General features: G+C 44.1%; 1 protein-coding gene across 1 annotated transcript in view; it reads right to left on the reverse strand.

Moving 5' to 3' along the window:
* The window catches only part of LOC106567404 (uncharacterized), a 170,929-nt gene extending 161,096 nt beyond the window's left edge, over window positions 1-9,833 (reverse strand). Inside the window, exon 1 of the mRNA XM_014136599.3 lies at window positions 9,597-9,833. The gene's annotated coding sequence lies outside the window, so the exon portion shown is untranslated. The remainder of the gene's footprint in view (window positions 1-9,596) is intronic.
* Window positions 9,834-13,100: the final 3,267 nt, after the last annotated feature.

A 13,100-nucleotide genomic window follows, 5' to 3' on the forward strand; every position in this document is an offset into this window, starting at 1 on the left:
ACCGTATTTCGGCATCGGAACCGACTTCAGTGGGCAAATGCTCACTTTCAATGGCAACTGGCATGCTGGAGAAGTGTGCTCTTCACGTATAAATCCTGGTTTCAACTGCACCGGGCAGATGGCAGACAATGAACACAATTGCATTTTATCGATGGCAATTTGAATGCACAGAGATACCGTGAGGAGCTCCTGAGGCCCATTGTCGTGCCATTCATCCGCTGCCATCACCTCATGTTTCAGCATGATAATGCATGGCCCGATGTGGCAAGGATGTATACACAATTCCTGGAAGCTAAAAATGTCCCAGTTCTTCCATGGCCTGCATACTCACCAGATATGTTACCCATTGATCATGTTTGGGATGCTCTGGGTCGACATGTACGACAGAGTGTTTCAGTTGAAAAGGAGGGGGACAAGCCATTGAAAAGGAGGGGGATATCTGTATTCCCAGTCAAGTGTAATCCATAGATTAGGGTCTAATTTATATACACTGCTCAAAAAAATAAAGGGAACACTTAAACAACACAATGTAACTCCAAGTCAATCACACTTCTGTGAAATCAAACTGTCCACTTAGGAAGCAACACTGATTGACAATAAATTTCACATGCTGTTGTGCAAATGGAATAGACAACAGGTGGAAATTATAGGCAATTAGCAAGATACCCCCAATAAAGGAGTGGTTCTGCAGGTGGGGACCACTTCTCAGTTCCTATGCTTCCTGGCTGGTGTTTTGGTCACTTTTGAATGCTGGCGGTGCTTTCACTCTAGTGGTAGCATGAGACGGAGTCTACAACCCACACAAGTGGCTCAGGTAGTGCAGCTCATCCAGGATGGCACATCAATGCGAGCTGTGGTAAGAAGGTTTGCTGTGTCTGTCAGCGTAGTGTCCAGAGCATGGAGGCGCTACCAGGAGACAGGCCAGTACATCAGGAGACGTGGAGGAGGCCGTAGGAGGGCAACAACCCAGCAGCAGGACCGCTACCTCCGCCTTTGTGCAAGGAGGAGCAGGAGAAGCACTGCCAGAGCCCTGCAAAATGACCTCCAGCAGGCCACAAATGTGCATGTGTCTGCTCAAATGGTCAGAAACAGACTCCATGAGGGTGGTATGAGGGCCCGACGTCCACAGGTGGGGGTTGTGCTTACAGCCCAACACCGTGCAGGACGTTTGGCATTTGCCAGAGAACACCAAGATTGGCAAATTCGCCACTGGCGCCCTGTGCTCTTCACAGATGAAAGCAGGTTCACACTGAGCACGTGACAGACGTGACAGAGTCTGGAGACGCCGTGGAGAACGTTCTGCTGCCTGCAACATCCTCCAGCATGACCGGTTTGGCGGTGGGTCAGTCATGGTGTGGGGTGGCATTTCTTTGGGGGGCCGCACAGCCCTCCATGTGCTCGCCAGAGGTAGCCTGACTGCCATTAGGTACCGAGATGAGATCCTCAGACCCCTTGTGAGACCATATGCTGGTGCGGTTGGCCCTGGGTTCAATTGAGCACATCTGGGACATCATGTCTCGCTCCATCCACCAACGCCACGTTGCACCACAGACTGTCCAGGAGTTGGCGGATGCTTTAGTCCAGGTCTGGGAGGAGATCCCTCAGGAGACCATCCGCCACCTCATCAGGAGCATGCCCAGGCGTTGTAGGGAGGTCATACGGGCACGTGGAGGCCACACACACTACTGAGCCTCATTTTGACTTGTTTTAAGGACATTACATCAAAGTTGGATCAGCCTGTAGTGTGGTTTTCCACTTTAATTTTGAGTGTGACTCCAAATCCAGACCTCCATGGGTTGATAAATTGGATTTCCATTGATTATTTTTGTGTGATTTTGTTGTCAGCACATTCAACTATGTAAAGAAAAAAGTATTTAATAAGATTATTTCTTTCATTCAGATCTAGGATGTGTTGTTTAAGTGTTCCCTTTATTTTTTGAGCAGTATATTTCAATTGAATGATTTCCTTATATGAACTGTAACTCAGGAAAATCTTTGAAATTGTTGCATGTTGCGTTTATATTTGTAATTTCCCAAAACAGGCCATTGGAAACAGCCCTTTGCAATCATGAGAATTGGCATATACGGTTGGAGGTAAAGTGAAATGTTTCTTACAGAAGAAATATGAAATGCATATACCTAACTATGGTCGCAATTGAAAGGGAACAGTTTTGAGATAATGGGTGAGGAGACAACCGTTCACCTGACACAAGACTAAATCAAAACATTACACTGTTGATTTTATGTGTATTTTACATTTACTGTACTTTTTGGTGCATTTGTTGATAACGAAATCTTAAAATACTCTGGATACATTCAGTAACATGATAAACATATTCCTGTAAAATGTGATGTTGGTGCAACATAAGAAAAAAAAATTGACAAAGGTTTGCGTGAGGAGACTCACTGGAGTCTCCAAGTGACCACACACACCTCTCCAAAGTGTGCACGTAATATCAACGCACTTTTTATGACTCAAAGAAGAGTCTTCAAATATAAGGTACTTTTTTTGGAGCTCTCCTAGCTGTGTCATTGAGGAACTAGAACAAGCAAGCTTGTAAGTTGTTCTGTTGGAAACACAAGCCTGCATCCCTGCTCTCACACAATTACTGTTGTTGTTTTACGCTATCCAAAAAAACGGTCCATTATAGATCACAATCTGGGGCAGTTGGGCATCATTTGAAAGCCTAAGCTATCGACAACATAACTAGCCAAGTTATAAAATACGATATTACAGTGTTAGGCTTTGACAAGGCAATTTCGGTGTGCATAGAAAGGAGTCATGCCTGAGTGCATTCAGGTGCGTGTGCCGTGTCAAATTTTCTTCGCAATAGACAAACATAAGTTCATTCAGTTCAGAACAAACCCAGGGTATGATGCCAAAGTCATCTTGTCACTGTTCATCACACAAAGTGTTCGTAAATGTTTGACACTGTATATGACATGAGTTTCATGATATGGAAATGTGAAGTGCACATTTGGACTCACAAGTGTTTGGATTGCTTTTATGACATCAACGCGCTATTTATTATAATCCTCAATGTTTCATCTTTCAAAATACATCCGAGTCATCGTATTTTACAGCATTTCCCTCACTCGGATAACAAAACACTTGCAAAAGTTGCCCAATTAGCAGGAGGGATGGGGGAACTTCTTGTCGCACAAGGTGCTCAAGTTCAGAGCGTCTGTCAGTCCAAACTCCTACACAGCTGTGAAACGCAGAGCCAGAGCTCTGACATCATGTGTAGCATGTTACTGTACAGCCACTGCGTTCCAATTCAGGCGTTTATCAGTGCCACAATCTGCCATTTCCAACCTGTTTACAGGTATGAGTGTAAAGAGTCAGTAGAGGAGCTGATAGTAGGCACTACAACCCCACATGACGGCTGTTATGTCTGCGTAGGATAAGACACTGATACCTTCAGCACCAAATTATAGAAAATTATAGCATTATCACTGTGTGACTGAGCTGCTTTCTCAGTGTGAGTTTTGTCATAACAATAAATAAAAGCTTGACTTCTCCTCTCACTCTTTTTTCCCTCTCTTTCTCTCTCAGGTAGATGGCTCCTTCAAGGAGATGATGAGAGTGTGATGTCTCATAGGTACTCCAGGTACTCAGTGTGTGAATAGGTCAGGGTATGTGTGTGTGTGTGTATGTGTGTGTGGTTCAATACAACACAACAAATGATCAGTTGTTCAACAGTTCAGTTGAGCGGCAGCTGTTCATATCATGTACCTCCCCCCTCCCCTGTAACCCAAGCCAGGAGAGGGAAGCCATCATCTGATCCTGCTTTGTGAGCTCTGGAACCAGACACTCCTCTCCTCTATTATTCAGAGGCTCACTGAGGGGAGGTGCACTGTGCTCCACCACGCTCCAAAGTCAAACACTCTCTTTCCCCTCAGTCTTCTCTCCTCTACTCGTCTCCTCTCCTCTCTACTAATCTCTTCTCTCCTCTCTACTCGTCTCTTCTCTCTTCTCCTCTCTTGTCCTCTCTACTCGTCTCCTCTCTGGTCCTCTCTACGTCTCCTCTCCTCTCTTGTCCTCTCTACTCATCTCTTCTCTCCTCTCTACTCGTCTCTTCTCTCCTCTCTACTCATCTCTCCTCTATACTCGTCTCCTCTCCTCTCTTGTCCTCTCTACTCATCTCTTCTCTCCTCGTCTCCTCTCCTCATCTCTTCTCTCCTCTCTTGCCCTCTCTCCTCTCTACTCGTCTCCTCTCTTGTCCTCTCTACTCATCTCTTCTCTCCTCGTCTCCTCTCTTGTCCTCTCTACTCATCTCTACTCGTCTCCTCTCTTGTCCTCTCTACTCATCTCTTCTCTCCTCTCTAGTCGTCTTCTCTCCTCTCTTATCCTCTCTACTCATCTCTACTCGTCTCCTCTCCTCTCTTGTCCTCTCTACTCATCTCTTCTCTCCTCTCTAGTCGTCTCCTCTCCTCTCTTATCCTCTCTACTCATCTCTACTCGTCTCCTCTCCTCTCTTGTCCTCTCTACTCATCTCTTCTCTCCTCTCTACTCATCTCCTCTCTTCTCTTATCCTCTCTACTCATCTCTACTCGTCTCCTCTCTTGTCCTCTCTACTCATCTCTTCTCTCCTCTCTACTCGTCTCCTCTCCTCTCTACTCATCTCTCCTCTCCTCTCTACTTGTCTCCTCTCCTCTCCTGTCCTCTCGATTCATCTCTTCTCTCCTCTCTACTCGTCTCCTCTCTTGTCCTCTCTACTCATCTCTTCTCTCCTCTCTACTCGTCTCCTCTCCTCTCTACTCATCTCTCCTCTCCTCTCTACTTGTCTCCTCTCCTCTCCTGTCCTCTCGATTCATCTCTTCTCTCCTCTCTACCCGTCTCCTCTCTTGTCCTCTCTACTCATCTGTTCTCTCCTCTCTACTCTCCTCTCTTGTCCTCTTCTCCTACTACTCCACTGAAGGAGAATGGACTTAGGGAAGAGACCAGGGGCAAGAAATAAAGCAGCTCCTCTCTTTCTGTCACTCTCTTTCTTTCTCTCTACTCCTTTCCTGTCCTCTTTTCCTATCCATATCTCCCTCCCTTCATCTTTCTCTCTTCCCTTCACCCCGTTACTGTGGAGGAAACTTCAAAGCAGCTCTGAAGTCAGTGGGAAAGAAAAGAGAGAGAGGGGATCCCAAGAGGACACACACACACACACACACACACACACACACACACACACACACACACACACACCACACACACACACACACACACACACACACACACACACACACACACACACACACACACACACACAGCACCCAGAGCTGTCCAAAGGCGCAGTGTGCCCTTTCCTCTCGCTGCAGAGTAGTAACTCAGTGACAGCTTCAAACAGAGCCAACCCTCTAAGAGTGCCTGTGTGTGTGCGTTTGTGTTTGTGCATGCGTGCGTGTGCCTGTTTGTGTGTGTGTGTGTGCATGCGTGTGTGTGTCTGTGTGCCTGTTTGTGTATGTGTGTGTTTATGCATGCATGCGTGCGTGTGAAAAGCTCTGCATTTTCATTCTCCAGTTTTTGTCATGACTGTGTGTTCACTTCAATAATGCAGTTTCATCTGATCCTCTCATCAAAAACACTAGCCTTCCCTGCTCTAATATCTAGGTAGCGTCCCAAACGGCACCCTATTATAGACTAGTGCATTTCACTACTTTTGACCAGGGCCCATTATGCAGGGAAGAGGGTGCCATTTGGGACGCAGCTCTACTATACTGCAGAGAAGCCTGTTAGCCCTGTAGAGGAGTAATGTTTTTATTATTCATCCAAATGATGAATAACAACACCAATATTTAATTGAGTAATAACAAATCTAAGGGGGGAAAAAAAGAGAATAAATCAGTCTTGATTTAACAACTACCAGCCTGCAGAGGACACAATATATTCGTAGAAGACTCAGTTAAAAAAATGTATCTGGCTGGTTTAATTATTAAATGATTCCATTTGGGTCCTTGATCTAAATTGTATGTAATGTTTTTTGCTGCTTGATGAGAGAATCTAAGCCTTGACTGTCTCTGATCATATGAAAAATAGCATTCTTCTGGATGTAAAGGAATATCTAGATCATACGCTTTTATGCTGACCTCACTCACATACCTCAGGTAGCCAACATACACCAACACACAAGGACACACACACAAACTATCTAAGTAAATAAAGTAAACAGCACGCCAGAATGGTGGCTTATCTTAAAGGGACAATCCGCAGTTTAAACGATAACAAAGCGTTGCTGTAAAAAGCTGAGGGATGGGGCCGGAGAAACATAACCACTCATCAAATTCATAGACAGAGCTATGGATGCAAGAACTGACCATACATGATATCAACGTTAGAGTTTTAACCATGTTTTGAGGCTATACAGTGTTTGTTAACAATTACTTTGTTTACAAACATTGGCGTGAAAAAGCTTATATTTTGGGTTCTGATGGGGTACAGCAGTTGAACTAAGCTCATGAGGCATTTCAAAAGTTAAAGAATCAATGGGTACATATTATACATTTGATATAGCAACTGCAGATTGCCCCTTTAAAGCCTCTATCAGATGTGAGTAATATAAAGAGCTGAGGTCTAGTTTTGTAGACGAGTCATCTGGTGTGGTAATGCAAGCCTTCTCCAGTAGCATCTGCTGTAGAGGGATACATGGGAACTACTGTACATGCAGAGGGGCTCTAAAAGGAAGAGGAAGCATACGTTCTCCCATCTGTGAGGAACACGACATTGGGACCATGACTAGGTCTCCAGTAGCGCAGACAGGCAGATGAGCACGCAAACAAGCACACACACATGCACATACACGTGTGTTTCTCACTCTCACTCACTCACACACACACGCAAACACACACACACACACACACACACACACACAGGCCTGCCACCTGCCAGATCTCACTCACATACACAAACACACAGAATGACATTAAGAGACAGATGAAGACAAAGAAAGCAGTGTGTGCGTGATTGCGTGGACGGGGATAAGATCAAAATATGTATGTGTTATAACATGGAAACAGAGGTGTGCTATTTTGGCCACCATAACTGTATGTCGAGTCCCTGGGCGTATATGGGGCAGGCTGACAGGAAAGACTAGGGGCTTGTCTTTATGTGATAATTCATATTACACTCCGTAGTTTGTCTACTGAAGAGGCAATACAATACAGTTTGCAATCCTTTGCATCATTATAACCCAAATAGAAAGCCTCCTTTGATAGTACAGATCTGAAGGTGACTTCCTGGATCAAACAACATGTGGTAGTCACACATTACTGCCTTCGTCATACATCTTTGACCAAGTTCAGGTCTTTTGAACTGTCAGAGACTTTACATACAACCAGCTAAATGTATATGACCTATTACCATTAGTGCCTCACACTGTCTCTCACCCCTCCTGTCCTCTCCGTTCTCCACACACACACGCATATGCCCGCACACACACATGCCCACTCGCACAAACACGCACAAACACGCACACCCACACCAGCCCAATGCTGCCTGGTGGTTCAAGGGGGTTGAAGGAGATCAGTTTCTGGCTGCGTTCTCCATGTTGCTCAGAGATAAGAGCATAATTTGGAAGGAATCGCTGTCTTTAAATAAGGAAGAGTTATCCGCCACCCGCTGTGCTCTAACATTCACAGTTGGGATTTAAAAACAAGGAGGTGGATATGGGGCGACGTGCAGGCCGTGATCATTCGCTGCTTGGAAAACGTCTTTGTCGAAGAAGCCTCGTTTGTAGTTTGAGGATATACACCCCCCTTCCCTGGGTCCCTCTTCCCCCTCCACCTCCATTCTTGTCCTCCCCGCACCCCATAAATGACACAGCTCCCTCTCCCTGCTACAACCTTCATCTCCCCCTCCCTTCCTCCCCCTTCCAGCTGTGCTGGGTGTCCTTCATAAGAAAGATGGATGAGGGAAGTAGGACAGGAGGAGGAGGAGTAGCGTGTGTCTGCTGGGGGATGAAGCACTGGGGAGGGAGGGAGGCAGTGACTGACAGAGCCTGGATGTGAAGAAAGAGAATTGCAGGAGTAGCTAGACTCACAGAGAGAGAGAGGGGTAGCAGACAGGGGGAAATGTCACTGCTCGTCAAATAACCAAGTTAATAGAACAGCAGACAGATGGTAAATGTAGATAAAAAGAGACAAAGAAAGAGAGCAGGAGAAAGAGAGCGATATAGAGTACAGGAGAGATTTCTGCTGAGAGTAGCTGTTCGGTGACCGGCTTCAACGAGTCCCTAGGTGACTAGGGATCTCTTATTGGCCAGACTACAACTTTCCTTTCTTTGTCACCTTGCGTGTGAACAACAAGCAGCCAGCAGCTAGCTTCATCTTAATACAATCTGATCTAATCCTTTTTATCAGCCTATTGGGCTAGACTGGACTAGGTGGCTGACTAGCTGACCGCCTCAGGGTTGCCGAGGTGAGGGCTAAACAAACACACACAAACACACTAACAGTAATATTGGATGAGACCTATCAGCAAGACGACAACTGCAAAAGCAACACCATGTGACAAACAACTGCTACACCGTATGACGGCGGCATCTTCTGTACAACCAGTTCATCAGACAAAACAAGGAACAGTTGTTTGATATTGGTTAGGATGACACCAACTCTCTCCTTGTCTTTCAATGCTGTCATGATGTGTACATTTAGTTATTGTAAATCTGTCTACCTCCACGCATAACTAAGCCAGACAGACCCACTGCTAAACAAGTACAAACTGCATCAGGAACCATGGGGAAATGGGAGCAATTTCAAATCAAATCCCATTTTTATTGGTCACATACATATATTTAGCGGGTGTAGCAAAATGCTTGCAGACATTTACCCGTTGAGTTTAGCCTATTGAACTGAAGTGGATTCCTGCGTCCATGGATGCAGGTCAATTTCAGTATGTACTGTATACTGTACCATTATTATTTATTGGGGAACAATCAAGGACATTCATCACAATCGGGACTCTGACTATGATAGTGAGAAATGCAACATTGAAGATTATGTATAACTAAGGGTTTGGGGGAGGGAGTCAAGCATAGGATGAAACATACTCCATTGAATTCACTATCAAGTAAGATGAATAACAGTTTGCAATTATAAACACATCTCCTCCAAGCATACCCAATGAACTTTGTCATCACCCACTCATATCAATGTGGCTCATATTCGAGACAAAAATTATTATGAACAACAACAGACAATTCACTGAACGGTAAACAGTAAACATCTCTACTCATGAACCTGCAAATTAAAGACGTAGCAGGCAACATCTTAGCTCCGGAAATAAATAAAAAAAATCAGGGACATCTGCAGAGCACGGATCAGTGTGATTAACAACAATAACGGTCTTTCTTTGTACATGGACAGTTCTCGAACGCAGAAGTTAGCCGGTACCATAGCAAAATAGATTGTCGTGTTTATCTGATGCAAACACAGAAGTAATTGTCAAATAAAAACGGCGAAGTTAATCTGTTTATTTAATCCAGCCTGCGTATGCTAACGGGGCTCGAGCTACCGTTCATTCTTCACTGATGCGCGAACAGCCTGCTGTCGCGAGCTTGCCAACTTCATCCTTTCTACGAATAAGCACGGTTTTACGTGATGTTTCTTACCTTATTCTTCTCTCTCTCGTGAATAACGGAGTTGTAGGACGGCTGACTGCGGTGATGGTTTATGTATTTCGGACACCGTGTGACGCTTAGCGGTGCCGTCCTCTTGTGAAGGTTTTGTTCGTGGTCCTGGATTCCAAAGTTCGAGCCGACTGTTATCCTGCCTGGTGCTGAAGTGGACAGCACTAAGAAGCGGCAAAGCAGTATTGTAAAAACACAGCGCTCCACGCCCAAAATATTGCACAGTAACCTCTACCGGATGGGAGGGAACATTGCCTCTCTGAACAACGCAGGATGACGTCTGAGAAAAATAGCCTACAAAATCCTGGACATGGAAGAGTAATATTTAGTGGACGTGTACGCTCGGATAGCGCCATCTAGCGCGACTTTTTGGACCACAAGCACATCCTGGTTGATTGTGGAGAGTACAAAATAATATCATAAGGACTACGTTCACATGCACAAAATAATACCGTTATTGTGAATCTTGGATTTTTTGGGGAAAGTCCAATTGATTCCGAACTCACTTCCTTGTAGATTAATAACAAGCAATATTTGGTCGCGGACAGCCCCACCTTGTGGGCAAAAGGTTTTAAAACTAATTTCATCCAATTCTACACATGCTTTACGCCATGTTCACATGATATGAATATCTGCAGTGGTATAAAGTACTTAAGTAAAAATACTTGAAAATACTACTTGGGGGGGTATCTGTACTTTACTAAACTATTTATATATTTTTTACAACTTTTACTTCACTACATTCCTGAATAAAATGATGTACTTTTTACTCCATACATTTTCCCTGACACCCAAAAGTACTTGTTACATGTTTAATGCTTAGCAGGACAGGAAAATGGTCAAATTCACAAATTTATCAACAGAACATCCCTGTTCATCCCTACTGCCTCTGATCTGGTGGACTCACTAAACACATGCTTTGTTTGTAAATGATGTCCAATTGTTGGAGATAGCCCCTGGCTATCCCTAAATAAAATAAATAAATGGTGCTTTCTGGTTTGCTTAACATAAGGAATTTGAAATTATATATACTTTTACTTTTGATACTTAAGTATATACTTGCCTTCGGAAAGTATTCAGTCCGCTTGACTTTTCCCACATTTTGTTACGTTACAGCCTTATTCTAAAATTGATTAAGTCGTTTTTTCCCCTCATCAATATACACACAATACCCCATAATGACAAAGCAAAAACAGGTTTTAATTTTTTTTTGCTAATTTTTTTTTTTTAAAACAAGTGAAATATCACATTAACATAAGCATTCAGACCCTTTAATCAGTACTTTGTTAAAGCACCTTTGGCAGCGATTACAGCGTCGAATCTTATTGGGTATGACGCTACAAGCTAGGCTCAAATGTATTTGGGGAGTTTCTCCCATTCTTCTCTGCAGATCCTCTCAAGCTCTGTCAGGTTGGATGGGGAGCGTTGCTGCACAGCTATTTTCAGGTCTCTCCAGAGATGTGCGATGGGGTTCAAGTCCGGGCTTTGGCTGGGCAACTCAAGGACCTTCAGAGACTTGTCCCGAAGCCACTCCTGCATTGTCTTGGCTGTGTGCTTAGGGTTGTTGTCCTGTTGGACGGTGAACCTTCGCCCAGGCTGAGGTCCTGAGCACTGTGGAGCAGGTTTTCATCAGGGATCTCTCTGTATTTTGCTCCATTCATCTTTCCCTCGATCCTGACTAGTCTCCAAGTCCCTGCTGCTGAAAAACATCCCCACAGCATGATGCTGCCACCACTATGCTTCACCGTAGGGATGGTGCCAGGTTTCCTCCAGATGTGACGTTTGGAATTCAGACCAAAGAGTTCAATCTTGGTTTCATCAGACCTGAGAATCTTGTTTCTCATGATCTGAGAGTCTTTAGGTCGTTTGGTAAACTCCAAGCGGGCTGTCATGTGCCTTTTACTGAGGAGTGGCTTACGTCTGGCCACTCTACATAAAGGCCTGATGGGTGGAGTGCTGCAGAGATGGTTGTCCTTCTGGAAGTTTCTCCCATCTCCACAGAGAAACTCTAGAGCTCTGTCAGAGTGACCATCAGGTTCTTGGTCACCTCCCTGAGCAAGGCCCTTCTCCCCGATTGCTCAATTTGACTGGGCGGCCAGTTCTAGGAAGAGTCTTGGTGGTTTCAAACTTCTTCCATTTAAGAATTATGGAGGCCACTGTGTTCTTGGGGGCCTTCAATGCTGCAGAAGTTTTTTAGTACACTTCCCCAGATCTGTGCCTCGACACAATCCTGTCTCGGAGCTCTATGGACAATTCCTTCGACCTCACGGCTTGGTTTTTGCTCTGACCTGCACTGTCAACTGTGGGACATTATATAGACAGGTGTGTGCCTTTCAAATTATGTCCAATCAATTGAATTTAACACAGGTTGACTCCAATCAAGTTGTAGAAACAGCTCTTGGATGATCAATGGAAACGGGATGCACCTGAGCTCAATTTTGAGTCTCATAGCAAAGGGTCTGAATACTTACAGTACAAGTCAAAAGTTTGGAAACACCTACTCATTCAAGGGTTTTTCTTTATTTTTAACATTTTCTACATTGTAGAATAATAGTGAAGACATCAGAACTATGAAATAACACATGGAATCATATAGTAACCTAAAAAGTGTAACAAAATTAAGACATATTTTATATTTGAGATTATTCAAAGCAGCCACCCTTTGCCTTGATGACAGCTTTGCACATTCTTGGCATTCTCTCAACCAGCTTCACCTGGAATGCTTTTCCAATAGTCTTGAAGGTGTATAATGAGCACTTGTTGGCTGCTTTTCCTTCACTCTGCGGTCCAACTCATCCCAAACCATCTCAATTTGGTTGAGGTCGGGTGATTGTGGAGGCCAGGTCATCTGATGCAGCACTCCATCACTCTCCTTCTTGGTCAAATAGCCCTTACACAGCCGGGAGGTGTGTTGGGTCATTGTCCTGTTGAAAAAAAAAGATAGTCCCACTAAGTGCAAACCAGATGAGATGGCGTATCGCTGCAGAATGATGTGGTAGCCATGCTGGTTAACCTGTTGGGGCTCGGGGCAGTATTGAGACATTTTGAAAAAAATATGTGCCCATTTTTAACTGCCTCCTACACCAACTCAGAAGCTAGGATATGCATATTATTAACACATTCGGATAGAAAACACTCTGAATTTTCTAAAACAGTTTGAATGGTGTCTGTAAGTATAACAAAACTCATATTGCAGGCAAAAACCTGTGAAAAATAGATCAAAAAAAATGTGAATTTTGTGACTGTACTATTTAGTGTCATTGTTTTATAGATACCATAGTGAGAAAGGATTCATTTCGCAACACCTACGGCTTCCACTAGATGTCAACGATCTTTATAAAGTTGTTTGAAGCGTCTATGATAAACAGAGAGCAAATTAGAATCCAAGGAAGTTGACATGTCATCACTTCATTTTTTTGCGCCTGCGCATAAATCTGAGAAACGTGAGTTTGTCATCATTTTTTATCTAGACATAGGATAGGTTGT

This window comes from Salmo salar, chromosome 13 (genome assembly GCF_965601325.2).
Source record: "Salmo salar chromosome 13, fSalSal1, whole genome shotgun sequence".
Taxonomy (NCBI): Eukaryota; Metazoa; Chordata; class Actinopteri; order Salmoniformes; family Salmonidae; genus Salmo; species Salmo salar.